Genomic DNA, 12084 nt, shown 5'->3' with positions numbered 1-12084 from the left:
GGTTAGGGTTTTAGACTCTGCACTGGCATTCCAGTCTTCTCACTACTCATGTGTGCCATATGAGGTAAGGTGAGTATTTATTTCAATAAGTTTTTATTCATGTTAATTAAAAGTCACTATTTTGATGCAATCAGAATAATGTTTGTCATACTCAACAAGTAATCATTTCTAGAATAGATATATTTATCATAGCATGTAGATATCGTAGAATAAAACAGTCCATGGACCAGACTTCATCATAGCATGATACACCAGGATGAAGATTTATTTTTGCTTTTGAATTCTCAGAAATCATCTTGGACTGTGCTTGGAGAATTACCCTCAATGACCATGAAGTACTCAGAGAAAATATGATCAGTAAAACAGTGAGTCAGATGGCTTTCATAAAATATGACAAAGCAAAGTGTGTGTATTTAAGAATACCTACATGTGTTTATAAAAATATGTGTGTATATATCTATTTGCATATTATTTGTTCTTTGTTCACTTATTTTTTATCTTAAATTCATTCTTCCCATCCCCCCCTCCATATGGATATTTTCCTTGTTTTTCTCTTCCTTCTCTTTCTCCTTTCAATTTCTCTTTTGACAATATCTTATGATTTGGCTCAGGGCAGCATCAAAGTCAGGATCCTTCTGTTTCACTGTGAAGAGCACAGGGATTGTAGCCACATGCCCCTATCTCTAGAAACCCACATCTTTCACAACATACAGGAAACCTCTGAGCACAGTGTCTTCATACGAGAAGATACAACTAAATACAAGCAGAGTCCTCATGGTTGATTAATAAATAGATTTCCAACAAATAATATTATTTTGAAGGTTCTGTTACTTATAGTGATAAAGTATTTAAAAAGTAAACATGCTAAGAAATAGTGAGAAAAATCACATTTTTTCAGCTAATGATGGTTTTCTTCCTAGACCTACAGCACGCATTTCTTGAAAACAAGGTTTGGCTTGGCTGTGTTTATAGTATTATAATTTCCATTTATATAATGTAAAACTGTACTATGGGAAACAATATGACATCATTCTGTGAATGTTTCCATTTCTAAAATTTTCCATTTGGCTTCCATGACTACCATCTTTGTCTCAAAACCTGGAGAAAAATAATACATAATATAGTGTTGCTATAGGCTCCTCTGCCTTTAGGTATTGCCTTTGTCTGTGGAACAGCCCTTCATCATTTCCAGAATGAACTGTTTTCAGAGAAAATGTGCTGTTTTTCCTTTAGTGAAAGATGAAACATTTTAATTGTTATTTCACAATGAACTCGTGATTCTTGTCTATAATGTAATTTGAACAACAAAAATATTGAAAGTTGCTGAGATCAAGAAATGATATTCAATGAGGTTAAATCAGTTTTCGTGGATTCTGAGCATACTGTCCTTAAATTTCCAGAGCAAACTCTTTTAAAACTCTTCCTGCTTTGTCCACATTTCATCAGAGTGGTTATGGAAAAAAAATGAGAAGTGCAGCACATTTTGTCAGTGTATTGTTATACATGATGAAGAACCCTGAGTTAAAACTAGCCAAGCTTTATGGGTAGCAAAAGTCCTTACAGCTGTTCATTTTCTATTGTTGCTTCTACATCCTGAGATCTTGTCTTCTCTTAAGGTTTTCCTACATTTTCAAAAGAAAGGAAGCTCTGCTGTCATTTTTTTCTCTTCTTTGTTTCTGGAATCTGAAACTTAAGGCCTCACTTAAAAGAACTCTGCCCAAACATGATTCCCAACTTTAGAAAACAAAAGAAATCCTTAAGTCAGATGAGCTCAGTAAAAGATTCTCCCTTCCCCAGCGCCACCATTAATATCTGTGGGTCATGGAAGCACCTAGACAACACGTCAAACACAATCCTTCACTCCAGCACAAACTGTCAAACTTGTAATAACTGGAAAAAAGTGCATACCCACAGATATCTGTTGTACTAAAAAACTGTTTCCCATACTTTGGTTAATCAAAAAGTAAAAGTGGTGCAGATCTCTTGTGTTGGCAAAACATTTCTCTGTGTTAACGTACAGAAGAATTATTTGTGTTTGAAAAGCCTCTGACTTAAGCAACAAAGAGAAGACTTATACTAATAACCAAATTTAATGATAAAGTCAGTTAAATGTATGTATATTTTACCTAAATTTGAATTAATTTTATTAGTTTAGCTTTTACTTATTTATTGATAGTTTTGCTTTGTAAAATATATGATGCATAAAATGAATCTAAAATAATGGTACAGTAAAAATTTTTATTAATCCACTAATTTTAATACTTAAAAACATATATTTTACTTTAGATTACAAATTCCTTCAAAAACAATATGGATTTCTGTAACCATAGAACATAGAACTTTATGGATATTTGGAAAGGTTATCCTTCCCCTTTCTCTGCAGGCCCTGAGAATATGGAGAAAAGCAATTACCATCAAACACCAGGCAGCACAGTACTAGGATCCCCAGCGAAGGAATAGGAAGAGATTTGCCCTGTGAAACCTTGCCTTATGCCCAGTGAAACATTTACTAAATGTGGAAAGTGAGAATCTAAGTGAGCCCTATCAGTTTCCCTGAGTTGAGAAGCAAAACCTGATGTTCACATGGGACAATACAGCTGTTATATTTGGGTTAGAAAATATGATAGTGAAGTCTGCCAGGAATAGTAAGCTAGAAAATCAAATGGTCACCAATCCTTCAGCTAAACACTGGTAAGTATACTCCCTGGATTATATACCATAAATGTTAGCAAGAGTGGCTTGGACACCTGATAGTTCCAGGAGACACTGAACTATAGAGATTATAAGGTCAGAAAAAAAAAAAAAAGAAAACTAAATAAAAACAATAGAATAGCCACACTGTAAGAATAGTGACTCTCTAGGCCCAGAGCCAAACATTATGCAGAACTTGGGGAATTGATACCAAAGATGGAGACAAAGGATTGTAGTAGTCAAAATGCTTAAGAACACCACACACACACACACACACACACACACACACAAATCTACAAAATCAGTTAAATTGATCCACATATGGGCTCACAATATCTGAACCAAGAACCTAGAAGTGTGCATGGGACTGTCCTAACTCTCTGTATGCATGTTACAGTTGTGTAGCTTGATCTGCATGTGGGACTCCTAACAGCTGGTGAAGCAGCTGTCTCTGACTCTGTTTCCTACCTTTGTGATGAGCTTATTTCTAAACATGCTGCCTTCACTGGTCTTAGTGGAGTAAGATACTCTTATTCTTACAATTTGATATGCTAGGGCTGGTTGATATCCATGGGAAGCCTTCCTTTCACTAAAGAGAAACAGAGGAAGAGAGGATAGCAGGAAGGGGAGGTGGGGAAAGGGGACTAGAAGAATAGGAGAGAGAGGAAAATGCTGTTAATTTGTAACAGAAAGAAAGAAAGAAAGAAAGAAAGAAAGAAAGAAAGAAAGAAAGAAAGAAAGACAAAGAAAGAAAGTTATATATATGTATATGTGTATATATATACACACATATATGCATATGCATATATATATATATATGTAACCTATGGTTGGAAGAAAATATCTCAAAAACAGATGTAGAAGACTCCACTTAAATTCAAGGAAAAGGAAAAACAGTAACAAAGTAATACAGGATTTTAAATGATCAAAGTGAGATAAATCAGCTCAAATTGGATTCCAGTTTTTGGCTAGGAAAGAGGGTATAGAAATCAATGAGTTCTTAGAGGGCAAAGATTATACTGAATGTGAGTCTCAAAGAATGGGAAATTGCCTCAACTATAAATAATTTAAATCATTAAAACTTAGAACACATTTCAATGGATGATATTACAAGTTCCAATTATGTCCTTACTTTTTAAAATAAAGTATTTATTATAGTCAAAGAAATTGCCTATCAGGAGTGGAAAAAGGAAGGTAAAAGGAAGAGAGTAAAGGAAGGGAGAAAAAATTAAGAAAAAGTGTAAGCTTACAGATACTTTTCCAAAATTATTAATTAATTCCCTTAGTCAAATAATTATTAGATGTGTACACTTTACTACAAAAGTATTATGCTAATATAAAATAGATTTCAGAACATTCTTGCCCATATTTGAAAGGGAGACTTCTTCCTTAACACAGGTTGTCTGAATGAGAGGAACACACATCATAGAAACTAGTCAATTTCTATCTTATTAAAATTACTAATTACAAAATTTCCAAGTATAAAGGCTTGTGTTTCAATCTGATAATTATTTTGAAAGTTTGAACATCCCATTGGAAGGTATTTTCTATTATTTTAGCATACGTAAACTAATAAATTTCTATATTACCTTTAAGATAGATAGATAGTTAGATCACTTTTTCCTGTACCTACAACATCTCCTGATATTTTCATACATTATTTCTATTGTTTATACTGGTTTTATTTCACTCTTTTCATTACATTAATGCATACACACACACACACACACACGTATATATATATATACACACACATACACATATATAAATAAATAAATATATATACACACACACACACAAATGCAATACGCTGAGGCTATTCAGAGTTGTTAGGATATATTTTTTTTTCAGGGTTAACGACTTTTGATGATTTGCTAATTAGGTAGGTATTCCTTAAGAAGACTGATATTCCCTATTTCAGTAGTCATTCACTTTCTCTAGTTCTTCATCTAGGGTTGGTGCCTTGTGATGTTTCCTCTTTGCATACTAGCATGATGTCTTAGTCAGGGTTTCTATTCCTGCACAAACATCATGACCAAGAAACAAGTTGGGGAGGAAAGGGTTTATTTGGCTTACACTTCCATACTGCTGTTCATCACCAAGGAAGTCAGGACTGGAACTCAAGCAGGTCAGGAATCAGGAGCTGATGCAGAGGTCATGGAGGGATGTTCTTTATTGGCTTGCCTCATCTGGCTTGCTAAGCCTGCTCTCTTATAGAACCAAGACTACCAGCCCAGGGATGGTCCCACCCACAGGGGCCTTTCCCCCTTGATCACTAATTGAGAAAATGTCTTACAGTTGGATCTCATGGAGTCATTTCCCCAACTGAAGCTCCTTTCTCTGTGATAACTCCAGCTGTGTCAAGTTGACACAAAACTAGCCAGTACACATGATAACTGGTGTTCTCATGGTTCCTCCCTTCTTTATGCTACAATCTTGTTGAGATGCTGTCCACTAGCCCTTAGAATCTGTCTACATTTTTTTCTATAATGTTCCTGAGATTTAGGTATAGGTCTTGTGTAGAATACATAATAATTGGGTCTGCAGAGACAATGTTAGATGTTTTCTACATTTTTACCAGTTGTGTCTTAAGGTTCTTTGATGAGTGCTGGGGCCTATACTCTTCGGAAGGTATATAGATATGCATTTATAATGAAGTTAGAAATTGTACTTTCACGTTTCAGTTAAAATCTTCCAAGTCCTATATTTGAAGCTTATGGTATCTTCAATAACAGGTTTCTAGAAGCTAATTTCTCCCATATTAGTAATATAAGTTGCAAAGGACAGTTACTGGGCCCTCGTTTAGTCATTAAATGAATACTAAGCTAACTCCACTGACCATTTCATCCATTTAATTTCTTAATCTTTTGATGTAGAAATATAATGTTACTTCCTTATATTTCATTCATCAGTCTCCTTTGGCAGTGATAACTGAGATTGTCTGCTTCATGACCATTATCCTAGAGAGATGTTTTCTGTAGCCAATAAAATAAAAGCACAAATACTCTTCAACTGTGATGATTTTATTCAGTATTATATCTCACTGAAAAAGACATACTCCTTTGGCATTTAAACTATGTTGTGATACGTGTTTTCACTCTGAGTTTGAAGTGGGACAAGCAAGTATATTAAATGTAGCTAGGTTTATGCTGATGTGATAAACATCAGGACCAGAAAAAGTTGAGAAGTAAAAGGTTTATTATATTTTACAGTTTTCAACTCATTCACCATCACCTAAGGAGGTCAGGGCAGGAACACAAGGCAGTAACCAGAAGGCAGGCCCTGAGTCAGAATCCATCGAGGAAGGGTGCTTCCTACCTTGATCCTCATGGCTTGCTCATTTTGCTTTCTTACAAAGCTTTGAACACTTCAAGTATGACACTGCCCTCTTTAGGCTAAGCCTACCCATATCAATCATTAATCAAGAAAATGGGTTACATACTTGCTTATAGGTAGTCTTGTGGGGCATTTTCTCAATTTAAGTATTATCAAGTTGACACCAAGACAACCAGGAAAGTCTATTTCTATAATTAGTTAAAAGACTGTCTTTTATTGAAGAAGTTGTAAATAATATCTCTATTGTTTTTTAATTTATTTATTTATTATTTACATTCCATATTTTATCCCTCCCCCAAAACCACCCTCCAACTTTTCCACATCCCATACCTCCTCCTCACATCCCTGTCTCCACCAGGATATCTCTATCCCCCATCCCACCTGACCTCTAAACTCCCTGGGGCTTCCAGTTTCTTGAGGGTTAGGTGCATCATAGCTGAATGAACATAAACGTAGCAGTCCTCTATGTGTGTTGGGGGCCTCATATCAGCTGGTGTATGTGGCCTGTTTGGTGGTCCAGTGTTTGAGAGATCTCGGGGGAGGAGGGGTCCAGATTAATTGAGACTGCTGGTCCTCCTACAGGATCACCCTTCTCCTCAGCTTCTTTCAGCCTACCCTAATTCAACAACAGAGGGCAAGTATTTCAATAGACTAAGCCAAATAAATAGGATTATTAACTTCACAAATCAGATTGTAGATTCTAGTTATTAAATAGAACAAAAGTATTCTCAAAAACATTGTCACTTCAAAGTAGTTTCAACTAGCCCTAGCATATGTACCTCTATCCTACATTCCTTCCAGCTCCCTCCCACCTTCCCCTTCAAGAAAAGAACAGGCCTCCAAGTTACTAAAGCTAAACATGGCAAAGCAAGGTCCAATAAGACAAGGCACATGTTTACATGTTATCATTTTGAGGCTGGCCATGGGAGAAAATGATTTCCAAAGGCAGACAAAAGAGTCAGAGACACACCAGCTCTCACTGTTAGGAATCCTACAAAAACATCAAGCTAACAGCAATACATATACACAGAGTACCTGGTAGAGACTCATGAAAGCCCTATACTTAAACCATCTCTTCTACGAAGAGTTTTGAATTAATAATATGTCAACTTAAAGTTCCAAGATAGTAAAATAGAAATATAATTATTCATATGTGTTAAAAATTATACTTATTTAGAAAAAAATCAAGAATGTATATATCAACTGATTAAAAATACATGCATATAATATAAATATTTAATTGTATCGTATGTTATAAGGTTATTTTAATAATTTAATATATTTCCTTTTTAAAAGTTTTATATTTCATTATATTTGTTTAAAGATAAATGTCTTTTTGTAATGTGAAATGAGATTATAAAACTAAGATTAAATGGAAATAGAGGTTGTAGAAAATCTGCAGACAGGAACTGTCATTTATTTGAGATTATAATAATGACCAATAATGATGTTAAAAGAACTCAATAAATCAGGCTAAGTTATAGAAAGTTTGCTGAGTTTTGATTGGTGTTTTCATTACACAGGAGTAGGTAAGTACTGAAGGTTATAAATCATTTAAATGAAAGGTTAAAATGTGATTTATTCCTGGTAATGTAGTGAGTCTTTAAATATATATTCCATCTATAACAAATGACAGTAAACCGCATCCTTTGTCTCATTTCTTTCAAGTGCTTAGAGATTTTACATTTTACTACAGTAACTTCTTGTATTTTATGTTGATGACTCCTCTTCCTCATCCTCTTCTTTATTTCTTTTTCTTCTCTCCTCTTTCTCCTCATTCCCCCTTCTCCCCTCTCCTTCTATCATTGTACTGAGGAAATGGTTAATAGGCAAGAATGCTTTCTGTGCAAACATTCAAATATGAGTTTGGATTCCCACCACGCTTACTAAAATTGCATATGGCCATAGGTAGCTGTAAACACAGTGTTTTGGTTGCTGAGAGAGGTGGATCAAAGGATAATGGTTATTCAGGCCAGCTGAAAAAATAAGAGCTCTAGGTTCAATAATAGCCCTCCTCGCAAGGGAATGATATCCTGGATTCTGATTAAGAAGGACAACTAATAGCCTCCTCTGGCATTCACACAAACACAGGCACAAGGACACTCAAACATGAATAAAACACTCCTGTGCTTCATACACAAACACACCAATACACGTTCACACACACTTCAGTTTTAAGTAAACTAATATTCCTTAAGCTTGTGATGTTGTCTTACATTTGGGATTTTAAATATTATTCCATTACTCATAGATGTATGCTACAAGATGCAATTATTTACGTTTTTGGAATGTATTCTAATATCATAATAACATTTTAGTATCTTTTTATAATTCTCTTGATTTTATTTTCTTCAAAAAATTATTAAAGTTATAAATTTAACTTAATGATTTCTAGATTATGTCTAAATTATCATTTTATATATAATTATATTATAATAAATATGATATATACACATTATACATTTATTGTATATTACATATTGAATATCACACTTTGCATGTTACATATCACATATTACATATTTAATTATATATTATTCTATATAATAAATGATACATATTTTATGTGTTACATATTACATATTACATATTGCATATTTATTTATTCATTACATATGGTATAAAAATGCTTGATTGAATTTGTATGCATGCACATATTTCTTATGTAACTCAGCAATGCATTCTTCTTTCTATAAATAAATACTCCACTTATATTAATTTATTAGAAAAGTTATTTCCATGTTACAGAGGAAGACTTAATTGTAGTGCTATATACTTTGTGCTCATATTTTGTTATTTTCAGAAAATACTATAAAATTCATTTTCAGACCATTTTATTGTGCCTATAATATAAAGTTTCATTTCCTTCTTTCTTAATATTTTTGAGCCATCTACTGAGTTAGGGACAGGCTCCATAACTCCTAGGACCACAATCTACTGTATTTGTTCTTCTCATATCTTTGCTAAAGATCCTGCCAAAGCTGTAGGCGCCAAAGTCTCCCTGCTGCTAAAGAAAGTTCAAAGTTTTATGAGGAGGAGGACACCAGATGTTCTTACCTAATGAGACCTCAAAGAAAGGCTGATGATCCCAGACAGTGGTCATGGACTCAGCGGAAAATCACAGCCTTTATTTTTCAACCACAAAAGACATCATGAGATGAGAGCAGGAAGCAGAACTCACATCTAGATGAACAAATATCAATTAGTTAACAATGAATGAGTGCCTAACAGTTAGTAGTAATTTGCTTGAGATATGCTGGGGGTGTTCTGAAGGTTCTGTGTTTTTTGTTGTTGTTGTTTTTTTTTTTTTTTTTTATTTTTGTTTCTTTCTACTTGTTAAGAAGGAGTTCAGGAGAGATACTTATTTTTAACTTTTGATTCTTCCTGGCATAATAGTGGAAGAAGCAGTGGAAGAAAAAGCACCAGCCTTCTCCTTTACAAATCAAAATAAAATTGTATAACTCACTCGCTAGAACAGAATTCGAATTCTCAGAAGTATCAGATTTGAAAGTAATCTTATTTACTATGGTGTAGACAGGCACATCATTAAGGAACAGATGCTGATCTTTATTCTACAATTGTTGCTTCAAAAGCCCTAGTATGGATATAGTCTAATTCTACTGCTAACAATGTCTCAGCCCTATAGGTAATATGGTAAATTATGTTTTATCACTTGAGTAATTGTAACAGGCTTTGGCGGGAAAAGTTCAACGCCTTTATTGATGATTTAGATAGAACTTGGTAGAAATAAATTGTTATGATTTAGACTTTTAACCTTATTATATCGAAATTACTATTTATTTGTTTTGAAATGGTGATATATATTCTTTTTTTCAACACTATGTTTAATATTTTGAGCAAATAACGAGCTTATTTACATGTCTATTCACAACAGCAATATTAGAAGAGTTCCAGTTTGTCCATATTTTATAAGTACCTGTGCTTTTCTTTATCCTCATGAAATATCATCCGAGAAATGCAAATCAAAACAACCCTCACATTCCACCTCACACCAGTCAGAATGTCTAAGATCAAAAATTCAGGTGACATCAGATGCTGGTGAGGATGTGGAGAAAGAGGAACACTCCTCCATTGTTGGTGGGATTGCAAGCTTGTACAAACACTCTGGAAATCAGTCTGGCGGTTCCTCAGAAAATTGGACATAGTACTACTGGAGGATCCAGCAATTCCTCTCCTGGGCATATATCCAGAAGATGTTCCAACCAGTAAGAAGGACACATGGTCCATTATGTTCATAGCAGCCTTATTTGTAATAGCCAGAAACTGGAAAGAACTCAGATGCCCCTCAACAGAGGAATGGATAGAGAAAATGTGGAACATTTACACAATGCAGTACTACTCAGCTATTAAAAAGAATGAATTTATGAAATTCCTAGGCAAATGGTTGGACCTGGAGGGCATCATCCTGAGTGAGGTAACCCAATCACAAAAGAACTCAAATGATATGTACTCACTGATAAGTGGATATTAGCCCAGAAACTTAGAATACCCAAGATATAAGATACAATTTGCTAAATGCATGAAACTCAAGAAGAACGAAGACCAAAGTGTGGACACTTTGCCCCTTCTTAGAATTGGGAACAAAACACCCATGGAAGGAGATACAGAGACAAAGTTTGGAGCTGAGACAAAAGGATGGACCATCTAGAGACTGCCATATCCAGGGATCCATTCCATAATCAGCTTCCAAACGCTGACACCATTGCATACACTAGCAAGATTTTGCTGAAAGGACCCTGATATAGCTGTCTCTTGTGAGACTATGCCGGGGCCTAGCAAACACAGAAGTGGATGCTCACAGTCAGCTATTGGATGGATCACAGGGCCCCCAATGGAGGAGCTAGAGAAAGTACCCAAGTAGCTAAAGGGATCTGCAACCCTATAGGTGGAACAACAATATGAACTACCCAGTACCTCCCTGAGCTCTTGTCTCTAGCTGCATATGTATCAAAAGATGGCCTAGTTGGCCATCAGTGGAAAGAGCCCGTTGGTCGTGCAAACTTTATCTGCCTCAGTACAGGGGAACACCAGGGCCATGAAGTGGGAGTGGGTGGGTGGGGAGTGGGTAGGGCAGCCGGTGGGGGACTTTTGGGATAGCATTGGAAGTGTAAATGAAATGAATACCTAATTTTTAAAAAAAGAAAAAAAATGAAAATAATGATTCTTTTGCTTTTTAACAACTTAAAACAATTCACAAATTTAAATAAATATTGATCCTATTCTCCCCCTTCCCAACTTCATCCAAAACTTTTCTTCCTTCCGTTCCTTTTAATTATTTCTCTCCAAAAAAAAGTTAAATACCCAAATACAACCACAAAGTGGTCAAAACCTTGAAAATGCATCACTCAAAAAGGAAAAGTTACAAAAAGAAACATCAACAACCCCCACCAAACTGTACAAACTGTGACCAAATACAAGCACACAGAAAAGTTATCAAGCCCATTATCTGTTGTTCAATTACTCATTACTCCCAAACATGAGCTCTGTCCCAGAAAGGTTGATATACCCAGTGTCATTCCATTGCAGAAAATGGGTTTCCCCTCTCTCACCAGATACAAATGACAGCACCACCAATTGTTAACCTTTATTCTAGTAGATAGGTTGACTCTCATTTTTCATTCATTTCTAAAACATAGTAAAATAAGATATAATAAGATGAAGCAAAGGTGATCACAATCAAATCTAACATGCAGACGAACAAATAAAAAAGAGCCCAAGATAGATCAAAAGAGCCAATGACCCTATTGTTAGCACGCTCCAATATCCCAAATAAACACTATACTGGAAGACTTAATATAAGCACAGTACAACCATACTTACTAAGCCTGTTCCTTTCATATGCTTATGCTTCTTGCAAAGACTCTAAATTTAACCTTACTTTGTATAGTAATTTTCAACAGCATAGTGTAAGCCACATCAACTACCACATTATGTTGCATGGGTGTAAGTCAGATAAAAATACAATGGGCTCTACTGTTTATTTTAATATAAAAAATCTTTGTGAATATTATAATCATTGAGAGTGGTCCATTTGAA

This window comes from Mus caroli, unplaced genomic scaffold, assembly GCF_978045245.1.
Source record: "Mus caroli unplaced genomic scaffold, Mus_caroli_1 scaffold_10, whole genome shotgun sequence".
NCBI classification, from domain to species: domain Eukaryota; kingdom Metazoa; phylum Chordata; class Mammalia; order Rodentia; family Muridae; genus Mus; species Mus caroli.
This window is presented reverse-complemented; position numbering follows the sequence as displayed.